At 37.1% G+C, this 27,913-nt stretch overlaps 1 protein-coding gene across 1 annotated transcript in view; it reads right to left on the reverse strand.

The window, feature by feature from the left end:
• Nucleotides 1-22,224, reverse strand: part of LOC150076476 (uncharacterized) — a 66,239-nt gene extending 44,015 nt beyond the window's left edge. Inside the window, exon 1 of the mRNA XM_090387743.1 lies at nucleotides 22,137-22,224. The gene's annotated coding sequence lies outside the window, so the exon portion shown is untranslated. The remainder of the gene's footprint in view (nucleotides 1-22,136) is intronic.
• Between the last annotated feature and the right edge of the window lie 5,689 nt (nucleotides 22,225-27,913).

Here is a 27,913-nt window from a genome sequence, read left to right on the forward strand (position 1 = left end):
CTACTAAATGCTTCGTATGATCTTTAGATAGAAGGATGTTAGAAGAATTATGAACAATCTTGATGCCAAAAATGTCCCAGGTCCTGACAGCGTTTCTCCACTTGTTTTCAAAGCTGTGTTCCTGAGCTTGCTTCTGTTCTATGTCGGTTTTTACGCTTTCTTATTCCGCTGACGTTTTGCCCCCTGCTTGGAAAAAAGGGTGACAAATCCCTCCATCCAATTATCGCCCCATTGCACTTATCTGTACTTGGGTGTACAGATAAGTGCGATGTACTTATCTGTACTCATTCTAAAGTAATGGAGAAATCCATTAAATTGCAACTCTAAAGCTATCTGAAAACCTTTCATTTGATGAATGATTGCCAGTAAGGATTCCATCAGTGTCGATTCAGTGCCTTATGTTACACATCTTCGGAAAAATTCGATGGAAATAGTTGTTGAAGCTAATGTAGTTATTATTAACATTTATTAGGATTTTTGTCATGTTTGGCGAAAATATCGTTTAGATAAGCTCCCATCTCATAGCCTGACGACTGTTTTTTGCAATAGGCTGTCCGGATTTCTTTCTGCACGCTTACTGCAGGTGTTGCTAGATGGAGTTCTGTCGTGCAACTTCTCAGCTAATATTGGTAGAGAAGTCAGAAACGGAGGTATAGCTCTTTAACTCTAATATATTAAGGACCTTCTTCCACTAACATGGAAATCCTATTCAACTGATTATAGCACGACATTACCAGCTTCCGGTTTGAAACATCTTATACTTCCTTATACTTCCATAAAATCCTTAAATAGTGATCTCAGGTACTTCTCCAATGCGACAGAAAACACTTGTTAACTGTAGTCATTTTTAAACTTAGCCCTGTCTTATATCTCACAAAATAGTATACAATTACTCCTGTGCTCATCTTCGATGACACTAATATTTCTTGACAAGATCACATATCTCCATTAGAGATTTCACCGACTTCCAGTCTCTCTTGACATATGCACATCGCACATATTGCTTCCTCTGCATCAACAAAAAAAAAAAAAAAAAAAAAAAGAATACTAGGTTTCTTTTTTTTTCTCTCGACATTACTTTTCTTCTAAACAACTACGTAGGGCTGGCAGTTGTCTAGCGGTTACCGTGCACGGCCATAAGTAAAGAGGTTGTAGGTTCGAGTTCGTACAAAAATCTGTGTGGTTGCCCTTTTACGAATAATTCATAATAGGTATGCAGTTGCAAGGAATATGTAAACTCTTCTGGCATCGGCTGTTAACGGAAATTTATTTTATTTATTACTCTGCAGAGATCTCTCATCTGTCTTACCATAGAATGTTGTTCCCACATCTTGGGTGATGCCCCAAAACCTCTTTCAAGTTTCTAGACTCCTCCCATAAGTTATCAGTCGGGTTAACTAACGGCCCGTCTCTTTCAGAGTCTTTATACTCTCTGCCCATAGACGTTCAGTTTTTGCCTTTTATATAGACATTTCCACGGGCACAGTTCTTATGAATTGGCTTCCGTAATTCCCACTATATTTTCCAATACCTGTCTCGAGTAGTCCGCATTCATTCACTGACTAACTCGAAACTCATTGAACCAAATTTTTCTCTTCCTCATTTATCCCTTCTACATTCCTTATTTAAAATTTTGGTGAACACTCTCCTTGATGTGTATTCCTCGAAAAAGTCAAAGTACCTTCTTGTCTTTTCAACATTTAACCATGTACGATACGAAGCATTACAGATTCTAATACCTTTCTTTCTGGGAAGTTTCATAAAAAAAAAGTCTGCGATTCCCACCCTCTATCAATTCTGTGGAAATGAGATCTTCATATTCAAGACCAGTTATGCTCCATAATGGAATGGAGCATTAACAGGTTGGAATATGAAGGGCCCATCCCGGATGGTTTAAGAAAAACGAACAAAATTAACTCGTCAATCTGAATTCGCTCGAATGCCTGTTATATGTGAGATGACCATCTTCGCATTTCATTTTATTTCTCATCCTTCCACTACCGAAACTTTCAACGTTAAAGAATCATTTTAAACTAATATTAAACTCAAATCAATTTTGAAATAGATACGGGAAAGGCTTTCTATGGAATTTTATGTTGTCAAAGAAAGTCTCAGTTGTCTGATGTACTCCAGTTTTAAATATACCTCTACCACTGAAGGAGAAAAAAAACTGCCACTGTATAATCGTAATTTTTATGAGGAAGCATCACATACCTCAAATGGAATAAACCAGCCCACCAAGTATTCAAGATTTGTTTTTGGAAATATGGAATGTGATTGGTCTATCCAAATACTTTGTTCATTATCTGAATCAAGATGCATTCTGGAAATGAAATTTATTCCTGGACAAGTTAAATCGATTCATCCCATGCGAACTTTCTTTCGTACTGGAGGATCAGTAGTTAAGAACTCGGTCTCTTTTTTGGTTGCTTGTTTCATCGAAGGCAGATAGGGTTAACGAGGTTGTCGCTATGTACGTGGACTATTCCAGGATTTTCAGACTGTTTCCTCGTATGAACTTAAAAGAAATTATGCATTTATAATATACAGGATGTTTCCACGCTGAACTTAAATGTTGGAGCACAGTCCTTCAATAGTTCGCACATATTTTATCCCAAAGACACCAGACATTGAAGGGAAAGGTATTGATAATGAGTATTGACACGCTTATATAAGTTTTATTAATCCCAGGTATAAGTGTTTCGAGAGTTGAGAACACCATTCATCTGCAATCAGAACATGGCTAAGAAATTCAGGATCGGGTGTAAAATGAACTTTTGAAAAAGTTTTTGCGTTTATTCATATCTTTTGGATACAATCCGTATATGAAGAACTAATGGATAGGAGTGCTGTATTATGTTAAGTGTTATTTAATAGCTATTGGATTTTCGTATTTATTTATTAAATGTAAAACAAAATTAAAATATAAATATAGAATTTAATTTTTGATAATAAAAATTTGTATTTCAAAAACTGCATAGTTTTCGAAATAGTGGCAAGGAACTGTTCATGCGCCCACTGCTCGCTAGAATCCATGTAGCAGATTCCACCTTTGGCATTTTATCTGTTTTGGCTTCCTAGTAAGAAAAGGTTGGATGCCTCTAATACAGCAAAATATACGATATTCATATCGATATTTATACATATGTATACTTTTCTGTTTAAAGCACTTTTTGCACAACAATATTTTTGCACAACAAAATCTGAACATAAAAAGGTTTTGTAATTTATGAATAATGCTAATATCTCAAAAATAAAGGCGTTTCAGACGAATGTTTACAGTAAATTATTCCCCTCACTTTTAGCTATAGAATTTAATCACACATTTGTTCTGTGCAATTTTTAAACATCCGCACCCAGTCTAAAAGGAGTATTATGAATATATACTCCTTTTAGACTGAGTGTATAATTGAAACAACACAGGCTGCCTAATGTTAGTATTGACAGGAAGATAAGAATTGGAGATAAGAGACCACCAGGAAGACCCAAAAGAGCATGGCTCCAATGCCTAAAGGAAAATACAGGCTTTCAGAGCTATCAACATATGATGAAAGATTCAAGAGACCAACAACAGTAGAGGTCGATATCTAAATAGGGACTCAACCCGTGCCAACGGAAGAGTAGAATGATGATGTATGATTATACAACTAAGCTCACTTAGTATCAGTAAATGCCAAAAGATACAAGGAATCCAGGCGTTTGTTAAATTGGCCAAAAACAAAAATAAATGATTAAACAAATACTGTATACCTGCTCTTATATCTTCCTATCTCCTGAAGGTTTTAACTTTACCTGAAATCCAGCTGTTTCTTAATTTTCATTTTGCTGTCATACTTAACCACCCAGGGAGGCTGTTTTATTCCAGTAATCGACAACGTTAACACCGTCGAATATCCGAGTGGTCATAAACGAGGGTGCATAAGTACACGCGCTTTGAGTGACCGCGGTTCAAGGCTGCGTGACGGTTGAATACGGTACTGTTTCTTGTATTCTCTCTCTCTCTCTCTCTCTTGAGAACCCCTCTGGTCGTCGGGCATTATAACCTCCTAATCCCCCCCCCCCCCATTGCCTTATACAACTCGCTCAGATTCCTCTGAGATGCCTAGTTTCCAAGCTCTGTAACCATCTTTTTGGATTTTTCTGATATGGACTCCTTTGCTTTTTTACCAGACAGATAGCCCGATTTCAAACCCTTCTAAGAAGCCTGTCTTCTTTCTTTTGGCGCCGTCTCCAGACCCCGAAAACAATATTGCAAATGTGGTCTCGCTATTGACTTGAATAACGGGACTGCAACCTGCTTCTCCATAAATGTAAAGTACCGCAAATCCTTGATAAGATACCAAGTTCCTTGGTAGGAGTAAGGGTACTTCTGCTTACACCGCATAGCGACCTTCATGGATTATTGGATTATTGGATCATAACACTCGAATCTCTTTTCCTCACCTTCAGTGCATAAGTTATATTTGGGTTATTTTTCACATGTCGATCTTTCCATTTGACAACATTAACAGTAACTGCCAGTTCTCCGATCTCATGAACTATTTCAAATCATAATGAAAGAGCCCAGCATGAATTGCATCGTTAACACTATCCTCTCGGTCTTCATATTATTCGCAAATTTCAGTGCCCTTTATTCCTTTGTAGATATCATCCACGATAATTCGAAACAAAGGTGGTCTCTCCACTTGTGTTCTATCTCCATTCTACCTCTGTCCTTCACTTAACCCAAGATTCAACTTTGAATCTTTCCCGCAGTTCCAAATACGCTTCAGGTTGTACGTTAACTTATTAAGTGGCACAGTACCTAATGCTTTGTTAATGTTCTTGCGGTTAACACAGTGGTTATAATTCCCCTCCTCCCCACTCCGGGTGGACAACTGCTGTTAGTGACACGAGTTACTTTTATGGGCTTTTTTCGCTCATTGGCCACATTAGTTATTCCCAGGTGAGAACAGCAAGATTTTTCTCCTGGAAAGTTAGGTTTTTCGTCCAGAAAAATAGGCAAACTGATCAGAGAACACACGCAATTTACAGACAAAACGAATAGATGAAGCAATTCTCAAGTGGCCTTAATATTGCAGCTTTTAATGCTTAATGCTAAGGTCTGTCCGTCTAAAATGTCTAGATGTGTAATGTTATTATGCATCATTTTTCATTTTTTCAAACGTTTGCGTTGGATTTGCTTTTATCCTTGTGATTCATTGTAAGATATTTTTCTTTAATTCTGTTTTTTACTATTTGTATTAATAATAAATAAATAAAATGTGTCAGAGCAGTATGTATTAAAATGAAGTATAGTATGCCGAATTCTAGTGGTGGTTCTTTTGACGAGATCATGTATTTTGAAACAGGTTTGTTATCAATCAGAGAGGCTTTCATATCAAAACAACAGTACTTTGTGGCATTATATACTTTCTGTGTTCATGCAAGATAAACGTCAGATTGCCCCTTACCTCGAATCTGTCAAGCAAAGAGTACACAGTGAGAACCAGTTCGTTCTGAATAATACATGCATAAGCATGTCTTTCTTTGAACACCCTACATGATATCTTGAATCTAAAAACAACAGTGGGGTCTATTAAGCTTCTACAAATGTTTCTTAATTATGGCAGTCTGAGTAATGATCAGGCGACCTTCCACTTAGTGTGTCACTGCTGTGAGAGAGAGATAATTAACTTTGGAAGTGAAGTGTAACGATAGGTATCTGTTCTCTCATCCGATAGAAAAGGACGTCACTTTTAGTTAATAGGAAAGTGGCCGTTCTCGTAATTAAACTTCGCAAAGCACTGTCAAGTTTGGATCTTGTGATAGCAAGTTGGCATGTGCTTGTTGGTAAGCCTAGAAAGTCATTCAGGTGATAGAGGATGACAATATATGCACTACTTTAACAGAGAAATATTGTCGAATGTTGATTTTTAATAACATCTTCTGGGTAATGACATCGCCTGTATTATTACCCCGAAATATGTACTAATATTTGTTAATGATATTGAAGGCATAACAGGTTTGATGGTATAAAAGTTTGGGAGAGTGTAAAATATTGGTAACGAAGGAACGACGCTACAATAAGAACTAAATAAAATTTAGTTGTTTGAAAAGCGGTGGTTAATATACAATGCTGATAAAGCTAAGTTTCTGCATTTGGCTAATTAACCATACCATAAAATCTTCATAGTTGGAAGCAATAAAGTTAAGGAAGTTAATAAATAAGAAGGTTAGGAGTAATTGTACAAAACAACATTGCACAAAATTCTCATCTTAACTGCCCTAATTATTCGCTGTATGATTCCTTTTGCTTCGAAGCTTGTACCTGTGCTATGCCTGCTCTGATATTCCCCGTCAGAGATTAAATAATTTGGAATCTCCTCTTTTCTATCTTCTCTTGCTTAAAATCTCTCTACCCCGTTCTATCAAATTCATATGTTGCCTCTATTGTTATCAAAACTCAGCTAGCCACTTGGAACTCTTCGAACTTGCCTAACAGTGAGGTAATTTTCCTTGGTGATGTTAACGTTCACAACTCCAGCTGGCTTCCGTTTTTTGGTCGAACAGACACAGCTAGTGGAGATACTAAGTCTGTTTCGATTACTAATGACCTCTTACAGATTGTTCATTTACCTTCTAGAATACCAAACAGTCTCAACCACACAGTCAACATTGCTGATCTCTTTCTCACGAACAACCCTTCCAAGTACACAATCGAGGTGAATGGCCTTCTAAGCACATCAGGCCACAAATTGATGATGGTGCCTTTCTCTCGTGGTCATTCTTAACCTCGTTTTTGTGACATTAAATTAATCCAAAATAGAATGATCTGCAAGATTTCTATTCTTCTTTTCCTTGGTTGCATTACTCTTTTAAATCTTCTGATGTCAACATTTGCTCAGATCGTGTCAGTGAAATTATTCTTGTAGGGATGAAATCCTTTATTCCACACTTAACCTTCAAATCCTGTCCTTTACCTAAACATTTGGTTTTCCAATAAATGTGCTAAGGCTGTTCAAGATAAGAATGTTTCATATTGAAGTTGGCTTGTATCCAAATCTCCAGGTTCATTTTCTGCATGCACTAAAGTTCTCAACAATTGTAAAGCAGTTATTAATCGGTTCAACCTAGATTTTGAACATGTTAAGAGCAGAACACTAGCTTCTCATCCAAACGATAATCGCGCATTCTGGTCTCTTGCCAAAGCTATTGACAGGAACTTTTGCCTTTCTTTACTCCCACCTCTGCTAAAACCTGATGGTTCTATTGCTATCTCAGCTAAAGATAAAGCTGACCTGCTAGAAGAAAGGTTAGAAGAAAAGCTGAGCTTCAGCCTACTTTTCTTCTAACTCTTATGTATTGATAGTCTTAGTAAACTACTATTCCTAATACACTCCATTTAATGCCTCCTGTGGTCTTCCATCAAAAGGATGTCAGAAGAATTTTGAAAAATCTTAATGCCAAGAAAGCTTCAGGTCCTAATCATATTTCTCCACATGTTTTCAAAACTTGTGCTCCTGAGTGTTTTAGTTTTTTGCGCATCTTTTTGCAGTTCCCAATTCTATTTGTGTTTTTCCTTTTGCTTGGAAAATTGCTCTTGTTCAGCCATTCCCTGAAAAGGGTGACAAATCCCTCCTGCTCAGTTATCATCCCATTACACTTTCCTCTACACTTAATAAAGTAATGGAGAAATCCACTGTTTGCCAACTCCTAAATTAGAAATCTTTCTTCAGTTCAACGACGGCCAATATGGATACCGTCAACGTCCAACAACTGGCGATATACTGGCTTGTTACCCATTTATGGAAAAACTCACTGGAAAGTTTGGTGAAACTCAAGCAGTTGCTCTTGATATTTAAACGCTTTTGATCATGTATGGCATAAAGATCTCCTAAATAAACTTCCATCCTTTGGATTGCTAACTATTTTTTTATAATTAATGACCTATCTCTGAAACCCTGACGGCCTTGCGTCAATTTGACCTTACTGAATATAATTATTTAAATATGTACAAACGATTCGTAAGCGCATAAAAGGAAAAATATTTCTCGTGCCCATTGTAAAAGAATTGTGCATTTTTCTTCTCTATTAAATTTTGATAAAATACTTTTACTCTGAAAAGTAGTTCTTGTCTACTTTCAGACAAATCAAGGAGAAATATTTGGAAATTTTTTCCATTTATTTTTGTATAGGCTGTTTTGAATTTCATGATATTGTTTCTAACTTCATTCGTTGATCTTTTCCTTTTATTTTCTTACCTAATTTTGCATTCATTAAAAGAATCGATAGTTTTCTTTTAAAAGCAAAGCGACGTTTCATTAAAACTAAAAGGCCCGCATTCCACAAAAAAGCATCACTCCAATTGTGTCTGGCTACAGAGCAAATGCAAATGATGTTTTAATGTCTAATAGCACAAAGGCCCAGTAAGTGTCTCTATACCATTGAGACCTTATTAATAGGAGAGTGGACAATAGGACATCATTAGCAGAGTGGTCGAAAGGATGAAAGCTGGCCATTTACAGAGAAGGAGGCAGCAAGGGCCCCTAAATATTCACTATATTTGATATCCGCGGATTGTGGAAGCAATTATAGATGACAGGAAAAGTATCTCGAAGGCCTGTAAAAGTCGACCACTACAATACTGGCAGATGACAGATATTTGGCCTGAATTTCGAAATGACATAGGGCAATGAGAGAGAGAGAGAGAGAGAGAGAGAGAGAGAGAGATAAACCGTGATTTCTCCCTCACCTGGCTGGCGAGAAAAATTGGTTATAACTAGTGTCATGAACATGTACGTTGGACCTAAGAGCAGTGGTATAGTATGACAGTAAATCTCAATTGAGTCTATAATCCGACTCTCAAAGTATTCTCATCTAGAGAGGGGGAAGCCCCTAACTCTAATCAATAAACTAAAGGAAAGAACTGTGAAAGAGTTGGTCCAGTGTTTCAAGCACATCTTCGCGAGAACTGTGACTGTTGGGAGTTATAAGAACTAGTTTCCAGTTCCTTTTATTGAATGACAATTATTCACCTCTCCCATGATCATAATGGAGTCGCTACCGAGGTCTCAATTAAGTTCTGTTGACCTGAATGCCATTGAGCATGCACGGGATGCTCTGAGTAGAAAAATTACATATCGTAAACCACCTATTACATGATTTTGTTCGCTAAGGACAAAACGTAAAAAAATTGTGGTCTCCCTCTTCGTTGCGTGGACGGGTAATAGGAAGCAGCTCTTCTGGTATCAAAGTGGCCAGAAACTAAACAAGACACGCGCGCGCGCACAGACACACTACACAAACATAGCACTATATTCATTTGTGGCCATTTTGCAGTCATAACAATTTACCTCGGCGAAGGTAAAGGAACGTCCAGGAGTTCCCCCTTCCTAAGATACAACGCATGCCCATCTCTTACATGAATTATGAAGCACTGTTACCTGGAAGAATTAGCTTAAACATCGCATGGAGGTTTATTGTGAATGTTATCCTGCAGAGGGCAACAGAAATGACATTCTTATCCAGCTCATACACGGCACTGTTGAGTTATACTTAACAAATTTCATTGACTCTTATCAATCATTTTGAAAACTGTTCCTCATTTGCTGCCCAGTGTTATTAACCTACTGAACTTATTTATCTTCAATAAGTAACTTATCATACCCTGAAGCTGTTATTCCAGTTACAGTCCTACATTAGTAGCACCGAAATTTGTTCCATGATTTCGATTTTTATAAAAAATTTAAATTTAGAAATTCACTCTGTTGGTGCGCAACTTTTAAATAATCAAGTACTCTCTATAAATTAATTCTGGTAACAGTTAATTGCTACCTAGACTAATGTTTCAGAGAATTTTTCATTTTTAAAATGTGGAGGAAACTACTTTTGGGTGTTTATATGATGCAGCTTGTCTGGAATTTGAAAATGAAAAAAAAAAGAAAGGATAAGTAGTAATTAAAGCCACTCGTTAAAAATAATTTGTAGTGCGGAGACCATTTTAATGAAATAAAGCGCACTGAATATTCTAATTTAACTTATATTTGATTCATTACTGTTAATGACTCTGATCCAACTACTGAGCATAGCTAAGAAAACTATCTTTTAGTTATTTTTAGTAGTTGGGACAAGGTCATTTACAGTAATGAATCCGATGTAAGTTAAATTACCAAATTTAGTTCGTTGCTCAAAGGTTCCTTTAATTAATTCAGTTTTAGAATTATTTTATTATAAGAGAAACAAGGAAAAAATGTGCCTCTATTTCTAGGATTACTTCGATTAGGTCCAGTAGTACACTGGTGTGCAAAAATTAAGGACCAGTCAGGCTTTCACCTGTAGCTTCTCATAGGAGTGGCCTAGATATGAGAAAAGCATACCAAAGGAACCTCGTGAGGTACAGAAATGATGAAGGAAACAAAAACGACACAATAAAGGAAACAAAACGGAACAGAGGGACTTTATTCAAAAATGGCAACAGCACTGGCTGCCATGATACAGATGCATCACTACTAAAGATGGAACAAAGGGAAGTGTTGTACCTCAGTAGGAGATATGGCCACCCCTAATATCGATGCAGGCTTTGTACTACCTGTCCATACTTAGAACAATGTTGTTGATAAGTTCTTGCGGTAACATCGTCCATTCCTCTGTCAGCGCCATCTTCAGCTGGCGAACATTTTCTGGTGGCTCTGGATGTGCCGCTAGGCGTCTCCCCAGAGCGTCCCATATGTGTTCGATCGGATTTAGATCGAGGGGAACGGGCAGACCAGTCCATACGAACAATGTCCTCACTTTCCAAAAGCATATCAACAGTTGCAGTGCGATGGGATGTAGCGTTATCATCCATAAACACGAACTCTGGGCCAATAGCACCTCGGAACAGAGCACATGGGGGAAGTATTAGTAATGGATTACCTCAGTACAATAGCATGCACCGGTTACAGTATCACCTTCCAGTATCTGGAGTTGTGTACGTCTATCCAAGATAAAGCCTCCCCAGACGAGAACCCCTTGACCGCCATATCGATCCCTTTCAGTGATGTTTGCGGGGTGATACCGTGTGCCAACCTCTCGCCAGATTAGCTGACGTACAGAATCGCTGCTGACACTGAATCTACTCTCATCAGTAAAGAGTATCTTACCCTATTGCGCTGCTGTCCAGTCCTTGTGTTCGATGCACCACTGTAAACGGTGTCGCCGATGGGCAGGTGTTAAAGGGACACAGCGTACTGGCTGTCGAGCAAACAGTCCACGTTTGTGGGGTCGCCTGGCCACAGTAAACCGTGATATCCTGCGTCCTATGCAGCTGGTTTGCAATGGATCCCGCTGTCTGGTGTCGGTCTCTCTTGCCCTGTAGGAGTATATAGCGGTCATCACTGGGCGTTGTTTTTCGTGGACGACCACCACTGGTCCTTCGAACAGCTGTACCTGTCGTTCTAAAGGCCGACCACGCACGTCAGACGATGTTATGGGCGATACCGAACTCTGCAGCTACACTCCTCGCACTTCGACCTTCCTCGAGCTTCCCAATTACGGTAAAGTCATCCAGATGTTGTCTACTGGCCATTTCTTGTCTGTAGCACTGTATGAAACCAATCGAACGTCTGTAACAATCGTGCTCACCATTCGGTAATTTTCACATAACTGCTGAACTGCTGCTTTTATCTGTTTATGTGAGCCTTCTCATCACGATTCAAATTTTTGCATCTGCACCAGCTTTCTACTGAACGGCCACAGTTATGCAAATGGCCATAGGCTGTTTCGTTTGATTTTGTGGGTGTAACCTTTAGAAATAGTGTTGGTCCTTAAGTTTTGCACACCAGTGTAGTAGGAGAAAAATAAATAAATTCAAACAAAAGCTAAGTGACAGGAGCAAACCCGCCAGTTATTCAGTAAAAATGTTAGTGCTATTTTCGAAGTTTACATCCATGGCGACGTGTAAACTTAAATTTAAACGATCGAAATCTCATCTTCAATTTAAGTTTGAAGTACAGTTTTTGGTATCAAGGTTATAATCGAAAGATGACTTTTTCGTGGGATGCAGCTTGGACCTTATAAATTTGTCTGAACAAATCTTTTTACAAAGTACATCCTACACTGTAACTGAGCGTTATCGATTCACACCCAATTAACAAGAACTTTCGTTTATCTAGACCCGCCGGCATCTCACTAGTGCTTGATTAATTGGAATCTGTTGAGATACAAACTTAAGTTAGCAATGAATAATATTAGAAATAATTTTCACAATTCGGTACTCGACTCAATTCAATCCCCATAAAGGCTGGTCTCGGAGATATTTCATAGGTACTCCTTGCATTGAACACTTTACATCAAATGACTTGTTTAAGCTCGCATTACACCACAAATATGCGGTCGATGCTTCATTGGTGTATACTTTGAGTGATTGGTCAGCACGCTGTTTGTACTCCAAAACGATTAGCCCACGGAATCGCTTTATTAGTTGAAGGATGAGGATCTGCCTGCTTTCCCTTCTGGCCAGCATTCGAAATTAATGATTGCTATGTACGGACCTTCTGGGTACGTGAACATTGTTTAGGGAATTGTATAAAGAGATGCAACCTCAGCAAACAAACGAAGGAATATTTACTGTTTTGTGTGTATACGGCAACGCATAAAAACAGAAAATATTCCTGTTCTGAAAATAGCTAATGCAAGCCACTTGGAAACTATTAACAGTGAGCGAAAGAACTGTAAAACGCACCATCCGAGGACGTAGTCTCATTTGATTTTTAGCGAGATTGACAAGCGACTTCCAAAACCATTTAATGATTTCAAACCACTCTAATATTTCTGTTTTTGGACTTGGCTTATGTTTTTCCTAGGGCGAGTAGTCATTCCTTAGTTCACTTTTCGACAAATAGTTGTTGCATCATTCGATATGTATACGCTTTAATTTCTATTGTGGTTCTGAAGTCTTTTAAAATTGACCCCTTCGTTATTCTCTGGCATTTGTTACTGTTTTTACTGCTCAAGGTGCCGTTCGAATGGTACCTACTAATCCAACTTTCTTGCTGAAGGATACAGAATTCCAGAGATAACTGCGTATGTGGATCCTTGGATGGCTTAGGTGGGATCTGTTTGCAATAACCTGCGCCCAGGTGAATAATAACCTGAAAATGAAACCATTACACCTCTAGTTATGGGAGGCTGATATTATACTAATCTCCAAACTCATTACATTATTAATTGCGTCTCTTGGTCCAACAATCATGCCTGTAACGCTTGGCATACTATGGCCATAGATGCCGATGCGCCTAACAAATCCTCAAACAAACCTGTAACACTAGTCAGACGTTGCATTCATGATTGCCACGATATAATTCAAGAGCAAAAATCTATATTCATCCAAATTTACCAAGTTACATCAAGTTGGTCGACTCTTTCCTGACAGTGCACTTCAACTAGCTAACTACCATGGAGTAGGCTGTAATTGAAATTTTACTGAGTATATACAGTAAAAGCCTACAGGGCAGAAATTGGCAATCGGATATTATCAACTTTGGAAGAATTTCTAAAATTCTTTTCAATCGGGGCTGTAGTAGGCTATCTCAGGCGGAGGGAGGAGGGTTTTCGCTTGGAGTTATTCCAGTTTTTCAGTCTGCAAAACAACCAATTCTTATCGTGAACGTACACTTGAAAACAGGCGTAATACACAATGGAGCGATATGATTTAGTCCCCGATGCCCCAAAAAAACCAATAACAACAAAAAGTCAATATGATGTACCTTAATCTCCTCTGTCTAGTTTAAAACTGGCCGTTTGAATTCAAACAACTGTTCCTAAGGCTATTCTAATCTTTTCTATATGCATGGCTTTGCTGCTTTCCATCTGATATGTGAAAATCGCAAAAGAAATTTAACTTCTGCATTTAATCATCTTATTTTCAAATATATTTGGTTCTGTAAAATAATAAGCAAAATATTAACCCACATTAAAATTCTTTCTTCCTGCCTTTAGCCGTGATATCATGATTGGCCTGCTTCTATTTTTGGTGATGAAATAAGTGTAATCACTAGAATAATCATGCTGCTAAGATCTGGTTTCAGTAATTTAAAGAATGAACAATAAGTGCTTTTAAAATTATTCTTTCCAACCTTCCCACTTTTCAGCATATTTTTAACAAGAAAAATTCATTTTCCGAAGTAAATATTTTGAAGCTAAAGCAACCTGATAAGAATTACTGCTCAAGCTCGGTAATTAACAATTCCTCAAAAACCGAATGAGGTACTTCGGAATTAAACTTATTTGGGTTAGGTGGCAATTAAAATGTCGTAGCATTTTTCTGTACGATTTATATATCGCTTTTGTACACACAGCTGTTTTTGCAAAGAAAATTAAACACGCCAGAGAAGATGGAAAAAGGTCATCCATCAATTAAATAAACGGAACTAAATTAGACATTTGGTGGAAGAAAAGAACTGATCTATCAGACAAAAACGAAAAACATTCAGACGTTTTCTGAAGTTTACTCGTATAATGGACAACCAACAGTAACCAGAAGATCGATGAAATCCGCTATTTCGAAGAAACACGGCCCTGCTCCTCCTCGATAAAACAGGTGTAGAGAGGAACGATGTTTGTCTCCTCCCCCGTACACCTGTTTAATGAAACACCTTTTCCATCAGTAAATTACTTATACCAGTATTTTTGGAGAGCTCTCTTTTACTTGCTGTGTGTTTTTCACAGCAGATAAAGAAACCCTATTGCTATAATCACGAAAAGCGATTTTCTATATTTTAAACGTTGTGTGGACATTGTTCAAAGATCGTTTACTGGGCTGATATCAACATAGAGATCTTTAATAAAAAAATAAAAAACACGTTTTCCCTGTGTAACAAAAAGAGGATACGTTTGTCGACTCTGTAGTTCAGTATTGCATAAACATTCGCTGCGTGCAAATATCAAAGGTCACGATCCCAAAAGTGTACCGAAAACTTTCTGCACCAGTCCACGGATATCAACGTGCTCTTCTGGAGAAAAATGGATATCTATCGTAACTCCATCAGGCAAGAAAGTGATGTGCATTCAATCTCTAGAGTCTCCGCTATTTAGTTACAAAACAAATTGAAAAAAAATCATAGAAAAGAAACGTAAGTTTCATATATTATACAAATAAAAATTACTTTATTTTTTATTTGATCAAGATGGTTCCATTCCTGAACAGTCGATCAGCTAGAGCGTGTATATTCTAACAAATAACAACATACAGATTATTCAATAATTTTTAAATGAATCGCACAATACAATTTACAGACGAATTACGAAACACAAGGCTGGAATTTAGTTATCAACACTCGTTCATGACAGTACAGCCAGGAGTGGTTGAGTACCAAGTTAACAGCAGGTACAATAAGAAAAGACCACATTACTGCGGAAGTGACGGCGTTGCCCTTATGGATCAGAAAAACAAAAATGTTAACTCCCTTCGTTTCAGTGCAATTTGGATTTTAGTTTAGCCGGGATTCTGTACCGATATGACTTGTTCTTAGATAACAGTACAGCATAAATTTCTAAGTTATTACATATTGCAAGGGGATTTGTCTGAAACATCCTTTCAAGACGACGGAAGTTGTTTATAAGAGGAAGGTTATTCCGCTGTGCCAACTTCCATGGTGTGTGGGAAGGCAATAAGGTGAAATATATCTACAGTTTTCAGTAATGAACTATGCAATGAGGAAAAGGTTCTAGATAATCATTTGCTGCTAAGTATAATGAGCTCAAGTTCACATGGGTAAACTTTGTTCATCCAACGGTGAATCCGATATTCAATCCCCATGCGAGATCATGTATGTGTCTGGATCAGATGATTAAGACAAAGTGCAATGAGCATAAGGCATCGCAGGAATTACTGTACAATGCTTATGAAATCCGACAAACTTCTGATTTACGACACGCAAAGCTCAATACAACATAATCCTGCTATGTTTAAAATAACGATGGAAGGTTAGTCCTCCATCCCACATCAGGTCAAGTTGCATAGGTCGGCAAGCTATACTTTGGATCCTCTTATATACTGTAGATCGCACATCGCCAACGTTTACGATTTTGTTTATTTATTTATTATTATTATTATTATTATTATTATTTTTTTTTTTTTTTTGTTATACGCAGTGGAGTTGATTTTCATAATTTAATTCCAGATCAATGATTGCAGTTGTTCTTCAAGACATTGGATCTGGCTATTTATATGAATAATCACCTCGGGTAGCAGTTTGCTCCATTGAGGGCAAGAAGACCTCAAACACTTGAATATCATCTGCTTCATAAGTCATGAAGCTTTTAGATGAGGCAAGAAAGGATTCAAAGGTTGTTTCAGGGCTGAAAAGCTGAGACTTCCTCTATGTTGCATACCTCTTGTGATTATCTGCTCTTTATGAAAATTGTTGTGGTTCATAATAGGCTACTCACTAGAAACTAGTGACTGTAATAAGTAAGTGTTAAGCTCTCCAGAGATCTCAAAATATTTGTTTTATGGTCCGTATAAGTAGGATAATTGGAATAGTATCAGGTTCTCCCTTAATGGTCCAGAAAATGATGTTAAGCTGATTTTTATTGCTAATGAATAGTTGAATCTTAATTTTTGCAAGATTATAGTAGTATTTGAAGGCCTTGGAATATCACGTGATACTTCCGGAAAGTATCTCCTACAGATATAGGCTTATAATCTTTGCAATGCCCAGGATGCGATTTTTTGGACACAGGTGTAACGTAATATGATACTTTTTAAACGAAAACGAAACTCATGGAAACAGAGAATGTTTCTAAATGCTTTCAGTAGGTGCTCAAAGAAATAAATATTGTTCACTTTAATCGTAAACTGAGGAATGTTAATTTTTTCTTTAAAAGGCTAGAAAAATTCTTAATAACACTATTTAACCGTTGGGGGGGGGCCCAACGGCTAAATCATATGGCTGAAACTCCATTCGTAACAATCCATGGCGATTAAAGAAAGATGTAAAAAGACCTTATTTTGATGACCTCTTTCCATTGACTATGGAGACCTCTTTCCACTTCAATCCTTTCGTTGTTTTCAACTTTAAATAGCGGCACTCTGATTCTTTCCTGTCGATAATATAAGGTATTGCAGCTTACTAGATTTCTTGTAGTGCGCAATATTTGCAAATGCCATAACGATCATTAATTTTATTAATGGCTTCCGATTCCAAATTTATCAAAATCGTTCAACTAGAGCGGTTTTGTTTATATGGACTTAGCAACGAAAATAGGTTCCAGCATTACTGCAAAATGCACATAAAAATGAATGTAACAGCACTTCAAATGACCTCATTCCATACAGCATATGCAACGTAGTGTACGATGCTTATAGTTGAGGATATCCATTTCAAGAAACTCGCAAACCAATGATGGTCGTACAAACGCATTGGTAATGGTCCCGCCTAATGCAGAATTCACCATAACTGCTGTAGTTTTGATGAAATAACCATGTCTAGGAGCTTTTCTGCTGTGATTTTGAAATACCATTTCTATCCTGTAATCACTTGGGGCACAATTCCGTGATATTTACTTATTTTATAGTTGGTTATACGAAAGCTAAAATGATTCGCTCGAATCAGTAAGTGTGCGAAACTGATTTCGGCCTGTAATTAGAGCGAAGATTACTTTCTTGGTTTCTCTTATGTTAATATAACTGAAATTGTGAAACGCTACCTTTTTATTTTTACAAAACGTTTGTCACAATTGATGACCACATTATTTAAGCGGACATACAATATTTGTGCTTTATTAATTAATGGAATTTCTTAATAAAAAAAAACGAATTTTCGTTATAAATATGTTTCAGTGATTGAATTGATAACTTAACTGGGCATGAATTAATTGTACCAATTATAACCATTTCTTTTTAGAGCTGAACTGATTCGCTCAACCTCATTATAATGCTAACATTTAATGACCTATTATAGATTCAATGAAAAACAACATTTAGGAACAACAGTTTCTCTCAAGTAATTCGAAAATACAGCGAAGTATCGCTGCGATATGTATCCAAATATGTCGCACTTTTATAGCACTTAATACCGTGGAAATTTCATCTTCACTAATTTTACAATCCCCCCTCAGTGCTTTATAAACTTATCATATCCCCCTCTTGAGAGGATATGATTGAAGTTACCTTCAGGCTGAAAGGTTTACTATTAAACAATCCTCTGTAATTTCAGTAACGCTTGAAAATCGGCAATTGTGCTAGTGAACCTGAGCTCTGATTTTACAGCCTTCAGGTTCAATAGCTGAATAGCCAATTTCAGCTCACCGTGAAGGGCGTATCATCTGCAAGGATCGATGCTGAGTACCCGTTCAGTTCATCAGCTGGGTTATCAGTGACATTACGCAATTCCAATCCCATTTGCTCCTTTTTTTTGAAATTTTAACATTCGTTTAAAATTATTTATCCCTTTTATTTTCTGTCTTAGCTGGTAATCTCTCATAGTAAGTCTTTGCCAATCTAATAATTTGTGGTACTATTACAGACTGTTTATATGATCCACAGCTTTCCATTCTCTATAATTATCCCATAATATCTACTTTGTTCTGTTGAACTAGTCAGTTCTTCATTCATCCACCTCACCATTTTCTTGGTGCTATATTTTCTAAATTGCATATGCGCATTTGAGGCTAAGTCATTTTGAATTTTTAACGATTCTAACAAATCTCTTGAAGTTTACTCTAAGTTGTTATTGTCCCAGCATTATCTTAGCTTTTATTTCAAACCTAACTGTCCTCTACACATCATTCTGATGTTGGACTCAATAGCTATCTGGTTCCATAAGGTATATAAAGGAGAGTGGTGCTTCACAGCTGCCTGAATTAGTTACTCGATCATAGCATAGCCGTCAGCTCCATTGTAATAACGATATCATTCTCTGTATCAGGCATTTCCTTTTTCTCCTACACCTTATATTATTTATACTGTGTCTGACAATATAACAAGCCTATTTACTCAGACTGCTTCTGGTGATTTGCTACGTTTCCCACTATATTGTATCGCTATATTTGTAATGATTAAAATATCATTGTGGAGGTACTCGTGGTTGACAAACTCAGAACATTTATCATGCGTATATTCACTGTAAAAAATTACCAACTAGAATCTATCATAGAAAATAAACACTTCCTGACTAAATGATTGATTATTTTACGAATGGAAAATAAAATTTGCTCTTTTAAGTGCAAATTTTATGTTTAGTAAATTGGTTGCTAAATTTACTCAAGGTACAGATGGATATCATAATGAGGTATATAACCCGTAATACAATTTATTAATCGCTTATACTTGTAGCGCTCTTATGCAAATACAATGGCATCCTAATAGTATATAAAACAATAAAATTTTCCATTATATGCAAGTAATATTAAGTATATTTATGCAATGGATGTTTACTGATGAATAACCAATCCTTATTATTATCCGTTCTGGTTATGCATCCCATCCAGACGTAATAATCTCAGAGGATGAATTCTAAATGAACTAAGCATAACACATAATTAACTTTGGTCTCTGGAGAGGGAAGGAGGGAGAGGTTGTTTTGTTGAAGTATATAGAGGAAGGTATTGCAATAATAATAATAATATTCTGTTGAATAAAAGTATGTTCAGTTTCTGTACATGTAAAGATAAGTAGAATATCTAGACGAATGTAACTATTTCTTTTTAGATGCACAAAGTTACGTTGATAATTACAGAAAACCTAACAAATGTGCAGTGTGATTTGGTCTTCAATGACAATATTTTCTTGTATATTAAAGGCAGATATTTTCGTTAAAATATTGTTAGCTGCGATGAAAATTTGATTTTATTAGTTGAGAAGAACAGCGTTTTATGTTTTTTTATAGATTTTAAAGATAATTATGTAATATTTTCTAAATTCAGAAAATTAAGGAAGGAAATGAATTGATATATGAAGTTCCATTTTAAATACACCTATTATCGGTGGTTGTTGCTGCCAATCAGCTTTCAGTGGGTTCGCTGGCTGTCCATCACGCAGCAAATTATCTTAGCAAGGACGCGGAAAACCATCCAAAATCTAATAAACTCGAGCAAGTTAACAACTTGAAAATTTTTGATATCCTTGCTATTGCCCAACTAAATTATGAGATTTTCTGTTTTCGGATGGAATGGTAAGCAAATTTCTCGACTTGAAATCCTCAAATATCCAAGAACCATTGTTCAAGATCTACTGGCACAGACGCATATTTGATATCGAAGTCTTAGTGAATTTTCAGAACTTTGTTCTGCTCACGGGTGTCTAATGGAGTCATTTTGCGTCTTCCAACGACCCCATTATTTTCGATCACATTACTTTTTATATTACTTCATGCATTTTACTAGCTTGTCGAAAGAACAGATTCTGACTCTCATAAAGGTAGAACCCCGCTCCGCCCAAACATTAAAAAAACATATTAATTATGCCTTATCGGTCTTCTCCCCAATTTTATTTTTCTACAACGATTATGACCGAATTTAATAACCATGTTTGAATTCAAAGTTTATAAGCATTCCATAGATAAAGACTACCTGGGATCTGGGGATAATTTTTCATCAAGCCGTACTGTTTTCTACGCGTATATCATAAGCGATAATTCTTTAAGAAAACTTGGTTTAATTAAAATTTTCTTCTCAATTTAACTAATCAATTGGATTTTAAAAAATATACATAATGCTTTTATATTCGCAATTTTTATGTTTTCCAAATTAATCCATAAAAACATGTTCTGAATTCTCCGCTTCTCTATACTCAATTACCGCAGAATATTAAGTTGAAAGCGATGGAATTCTTTATGAAACTTGAAGGAATGATTATATCCCACCCTTCTCAATGTTATTTCTACTTAAACATAATTAAAACACTTAAAAATACAAGTATATCGTCACATGTTCCCAGTAGAAATACCACAAGAAATTTTCTACATTTCAACTTTCTACTTTGGGTTTTGGACGGATTATAACAGATTATTCAGAGTTTATATATTTATCCTTGTTAAATAGTAGCTGCAATATTGCTTTATCTACCGATAAAATGTATTTCAAGATTATACAATCACTGTCTAGAATTCATTCACTTTGCGAATATATAACAGTGCGTGTTTTTGTGCGAATAAATCCTACAGATCTGGAATTTTGTATGCATATTAACTGCCCCCAGGGATTGAACGTATTGGTGTTGTTTAAAAAATCTGAGTTATTATAATTCTTACCTTCCGTAAGATGGCACCATTATCGTCAGACAAGTGTCGTGGAAGAATAAATGCTTCTATCAATAAACAAGGATGCTTTTAATTAATTTTTTTGCAAGTTTTCAAAGTTATATTTGCGTTAATAACTAATATCAAAGTAATACGTGGAAAAGCGCATTAATTATGACTAAACAAGAAATTTTGTATCATTCTGAATGGAAATGACCAACTAGTTTCTATGTATTGTTTTGCCCTGTAATTTTATTGCTTTTTTATGACTACGCTTTCAGTCATCACATTATGAATATTATTATTTTTCTTGTGTTATATTTATATACATCGTTATTTTGGAAAGAGCTCGCTTATTATGCTTCCAATGAAAAATATTCAAATGAATACTTTGCTGTATAACGTCATTTGCTTGTGGCAGTCTCCAGGGAGGATGACATTTGCCAGAAACAGAATCATTAATTGATCATAACGACTGCTCGGACATTATCTTTGCGTGTCAGGTCCCCAGCCCAAAGTTCCCGTGTCCAACGAAATTACGTCTATCGAAGAGGAGGTTATATTATATCAGTTGGTCGTAACTTCCTGGGGACCTAAAAGAATTATGGGAGGTGGGGTAATCAATATACCATGACAAATTAAGGACAAAAGTAGTCGAGTGATCATGGTGCAACAAAGTTACTCGCACAATTTGTTGGAATCCATTTGAAGTGAAAAAGAATGGTAAAAATTCTTATAGATCACGCCTTTAGCCCTGTGTCCTATAGTATGAACAAAAAATTTAATAAGGGGCCGCGGAACGTTCGAGATTTTGTTCGCTAAAAACAAAAGGACATTCAGAAAAGGAGGCTGAGAAACACTACGTTAGAAAAATTCAGTTTCGTGGACTACGTATCGATACCAAGAATAGAAAACAAAACAAATTGCTTTTCTTACCTGTCTCTTGCACCTTCCCCTCAACCGTAGACACTTATAAAGGACTATGATAAGGAAGCCAACCGATAACGCCCACTTCTGCTGTTTGTCCTTCTTTCAGCTTTCGCCCGGCTGGAAATGCACACCCGCCTGTCGTTTCGCACGTGCTCCAGTACTCCCGCGCGTGTCCACGTGCACTATATCCGGGTTGCCTGGAAACACGCTGCAGTTGCTACGGACACTGAGATCGCAGCGCCATGACTAGATATTGCTGAGAGACAGAGAGAGAGATACACGATGTTGATCCTTCACCACTTGTAGATCTCTAGCAGACTTACTGTCGGTGGAAGCTTGTCAACAACAAACGAATTACATCTAGTTTCTCTGGCAGATGTAAACCGGTAATTGTATTGCACTGTCGATTAGCGTCCATTGTATTGCACTTTGAAACGCTTGTTGATAATGGGATAATATTTAGGCAAATCCGTAGGAACACGTGACAGATTTCCTACTGGCTTTAACTGCTATTGCTAGAAGATATTTCTGGTCTTCTAGCAGTTGCATGAAAATGCACGAAGCCCACCACTAATTGAATATTTATAAAAGTGCATCACCGCTGATATTTCTTCATTGCTATAAATTAATCGTGTCGGTGACCTCCTTAATTATTTCCTATTCATTAACACGTATGAACAGGAACTAATTTGCATCATAGAGATTTGTATTAAGAGTAATTGGACAGGAATATGTTAACCAGAGAAGCGGTTGGAATTTCAAAAAAAGATGAATGCAATTATTATTTTCTAGTATTTTTTCTAGAATATTTAATCTATATTTAAAGTTTGTTATTTATCAAAATAATTACACGATCTTAAAAATCAACAGACAGACCCACAATTCTATATTTTTGGGATGCTCAGAAAATTTTAAATCTTAAGAATGAATTTTTCTTCGTTAGTTGCATACATCCAAGTTTTGCCCATGTCATAAATATCCGTCATAATTCTCTCGTGTCAAAATAATAAATATGAAACCATAATTTCATCATTTTAATATAATATTTCTGTTACTATGGATACTAAAAGTATGTACTTTCTTTGTGCTGGTTGCTTGAATTCGCAAAGATAAATATTGACAGCGTTGTATATTAACGATCTGTCACCACTCCGTTTGATATTCAATGTTTGGATGTCACCCTGCATAAGCAGATAACTAAGGAACGTCACACAAACTGCGTTCCTAATACTAAAGGCAAATAAGTGCACTGCATTGGCTAACCTCAATAAGGATATTTAAACTTTAGATGACGCTCAATCTTTTGAAATTTAAGCGTTTGTTTTTTGGATCATTTCATGGATTCCAAAGTAAATGCAAACACGATTAGTTATTCGATCAGGACGTGCCCTTGCTTAAGACTGCTAAATATTCATTATAAAGAAACACGAATAATTAGCCATTACAGTAAATTTTATATTGCAATACGCACATTAATGATCATTATTGGCTAATTCACTGGTCAACAAATTTTCAGTATTTTTTTGTTTCTTTGATGAAAGTTTTGCATGTGCAGAGATGAGAAATCAGCATTAAAAAAATATTTTGCTCAAGTTTGGAAAATATCTGCTGTCTTACATTCTATAAAATACACGACGTGGGTCTAAAACGGGATAAATAAAGAAAAGCCACCGCACTGTTTTTATATAATTTATCTTATACTGAAAAAAAACATGTTATATTTTCAAAATGCTTTACAAAACAGTTTAAACTAAAAAAAGAATTGATACATTTTTAGTTATTGCCAAAATATTAAATTACATTGATCAGCAAAATACATAAAATCGCTTTATTCACATTTTGTGCTTCTTCGCTTATCGTTTGTATTTTATGTGGTAGATGACTCATCAACCGGCGCAATGCCACCACTTTGTTTACTGGAGGCTTGAAGTGGTGAAACCCATGTTGTCTCCAGAGCTAAGCTCCGCCAACCCCATCCATCTCTCCCATCATGCAGTATGATTCGTGTCTTTTGAGGCTATGATGGACATCATGGCTAGATCCAATCTCTCTTACATTTCGAGGCAGCTCTAAAACGATATCCTCAGGCCGGCTGGCCACTATATAGTCCACCGGACTGAACTTATTGACAACTCTCTAGGAGGCTTCCGGATCAGCTACTGTATAATCTCGGTGCCCCTACTCTGCCCAGATAGTGACCGGAGGGAGTCCGAGTAGTGTGTATGCGGGGTGGGGGGTTGTTGAGGCCACGTTGTGTCAATTCTTTAAATGCTGATCTCCACATAATTCTCTAGTGGGGCTAAGACAACTTGGTTGACTTCTAAACTTAGTCCTGTCATATCTCGCAAAAAAAGGATTTTTCTACCCCTATGCTTATCATGATGACACTCCGCTTTCTAGGCAAGGTCATATATTGGGGATTACCCTGACTTCTAATCTCTCTTGGCATAAACACATTACAAATATTGCTTCCTCGGCATCTAAAGAACTAGGTTTTCTCTTTCGCTTTCGGCGTTACTTTTCTTCCAAACAGCTGTTCACTATGTACAAATCGCAAATCCACCCTACCATGGAATATTGTTCACACGTCTGAGGCAGTGGCCCCAAACCCTCTCTCAAGCCTCTAGATTCTGTTCAAAAGAAGACAGTTAAGTTAATTAATGATTCATCTCTAACGCCTCTCCACTCTCTGTCTCATGGACGTTCTGTTTCTGCTGCATTCCTTTTCTGTAGATACTTCCATGGACACTGTTCTTCTGAATTTGCTTCTATAATTCCTGCTCTCTCTTCCAAAGCAGTCAGAACACATGCCGCAACCGGTCAACATCCTTTTACTGTCCAACTTCAAACTCATAGAACCAACTTTTCTTTCTCATTTGTTCTTTCCACTTCGTTTTCAACGAACAACCTTTCTTCATATGTATTTCTTAAAAATTACGATCTACAGAAGTTCAAGTGTAATGTCAGAAAATGTCTTTTTTCATCTTCTCAACCTTCAACTCATGCACAGTATTAAGTACTGTAGGTTCTAATAGCTCTCGTGTTTGGGGATTTCCTAAAAAAATTTTTCACATCTGGAAAATCTATTGTAACAGTCCAATAATAGTCAGCTAGCATTGCAGAGATCCATTTGCCTTGGTACTGTTTCTCCATTGCCGAGATGTCCTGATGGAATCTTTGCCATGCGTAATGCGTCATAGTTGTTCAGGAAAAAAATCCAAATATAGTGAAGGAACTGTATATTTAATGACATGCTGCAGTCAAATTTATGGTATGATGACAGAAAGCTTCCCACAAGCTCTTTATAGTTATCTGCTTCGTTGTTTTCCAGAAAGTTTGTTGATACAAGTTTGAAAGCATTTCAGGCTGCTTTCTCATCACTGTGGAGGATCTGGTCAAAGTGTTCGTCCTTGAGAAGGTTCCATATCTGTGGGCCAATGAACACTCCTTCCTTTATTTTGGCCTCACTAAATCTTGGAAATTTTTCCTTGGGTTATTTGAAACCTGGTCCATCTTGATCCATGGCCTTAACAAATTGTTTCATAAGACCCAATTTTATGTTTAGGGGAGGTAACAGGATTTTGCTTGCCTCAACTAGTGGACTGTAATGGGTATTTTTTATCCCTGGATCGAATGATTGCTTTCAAGGCCAGTGTTTTCTTGTGTAATGAGAAGGCCATGATCTAATGTTCCATTTACAAAGAAAACAGCAAAATTCTGTTTCCTAGCTGCGTTCCTAACAAGATGGCAATAACTTTTAAGTCATTGCAAATCTGCCTTTAGTACTCCTTGTAGTTGATGGATTCAATAAGAAGTTCATGTTATTGTATTATTCTTTCATGTGATTTACATGGCCTATTAGAAATGAGGATAGCACACCGCCATTATGTAGTAGCACTGGTTTTAAACTCAATTTAGAAGAATCTATGAAGTCTTGAGTGGTGTGGTTAATACTTAGTGAGTACATTAACTATTGATATTAGTGCAGACAAAGATTACTTTCATTAAAAAAAAAAAAAAAAGACTGGATTAAATCCTGTTTAGCGGCAGGGGTATACAGACATTTTAACATTATCTTGAAGGAGATTCCACTATTTCCGTGTTCAGCTTAAAAGTTCTACCCTATATTTGGTAAATCAAAGTCTCTGATAAGATCATTTATTTCATTTTGCGTAATTTAGTGTGGTTCTGTAGAGGGGAAATTGGAATTAAAATCAGGATCTGTTAATGTGGAAGGTTCAGGTGATTTGTCATGGCCATCACCTGACTCAATTCTAAAACATATTCAGCTGATGGCTCACAAACGGGAAGCCATTCTCCTTGGGGTACCGACCAAATAGGAGACAGTATATTGGGGTAGTTTAAGGTCTACTTTTTCTTTTTAGAAACCTCCTGCTGAAAAGGTGATACCATACAAAAATAACAGTCCGTTATATGATCTAAAGATTCTCTCCATATCATAGGCACGGCGAAAGGCATTGAGCAGCCTTTGTGATTTAACCAGCTGAGGAGATTAGAAGCACAAGTATTGCAGCAAATATGAGGCGTCTAGCTTTTGTTTTGGTCCCCAACCTTGCAGCCCAAATAACAGTTGTATGCTTTTTTATTATCGGAGTAATGGCACGATTCTATGATGCAAATGTCACTTCACCACAAACATAACAAAAATTCTCCACACTATTTGCGCGGCATGCTAAATATTAAGTTTTTGTTCAGTAAAAAATCAAGTGTAGCATGGACAGATGCCTGGCTCAGAATGACTGACGCGTCGACACAGAAAATGCTGTGACTCAGCTGAAACGTTGCCACAAACCTATAGCTAAAGTCCAAATTTCTCCAAAAATCAAGCAAACACGTGCTGAAAGTGATATTAGCATTAGTGAGACATATGATGCAAGAAAGGAAGCTCATACAGCATCAACCCCCCCCCCCCCAAAACCCGTTCCCATTCCACTCATTCATTCACTCCAACTGTTTGTGCAGTTCTGCCTTAAATTTATTTAAGCTATCAACTTCCACAACAACAGATGGAAGTCTGTTTCAGCAATCAACTACCCGCTGGCTAAAGGCAAACTTCCGCACATCTATTCTACAACTCTTTCCTTAATTTGAATCTATGCCCACTCAAGTTCGTAATCTGAGGAAGGATCATCAAAACTAGAGCTAATAATCCATTTTAACTGTCATATTCATATTTAGCACATTAATATTAGTTAAGATTGACAAATTTTATTAACGAAAACGGGAACCTAGACTTGGTCGATTGGTTGTTGTTGGGTTTTAGGTGCATTAGCGACTTAGACAATATTGCGCCGTATACACCGAGTGATCACTGAATTATGACCACCTACTGAATACTGTGTTGGGCCACAGTTCGCACGGATAGCATCCCCTGTTAGTCTAGGCTTGCGTATCCATACGCTTTATTTCCCATTCCAAACCCCCCCATGCACTGTGCGGTCCCGATGACACGGCTCATTGTCGTATTGGAAGATCTCTAGAGCAACCGGTAGACCTCACCAGTGAAACGTTGGTCCACACGCACCAGGAATCCTAGTATTTGACAGCAAAACATGCCCCATGTTTTGCTGGCAAGAGGAAAGCAACTGTCGCCACCTGCCTGGATAGAGTGCATCATGCACGATGGGTCCATGGACTCGTGTTATATGCGCCTCACATGAAGCTGTCCATCCACAGCATTCGCCATCGACGATGATTAGCAGTAAGGAGAGGGTGTCTCTTGGGTCGTGTGATGTGGAACTCCATTATCTACAAAGGTTTTT

This window comes from Mastigoproctus giganteus, chromosome 13 (assembly GCF_048544385.1).
Source record: "Mastigoproctus giganteus isolate SK-2022 chromosome 13, ASM4854438v1, whole genome shotgun sequence".
In the NCBI taxonomy this organism is placed as follows: domain Eukaryota; kingdom Metazoa; phylum Arthropoda; class Arachnida; order Uropygi; family Thelyphonidae; genus Mastigoproctus; species Mastigoproctus giganteus.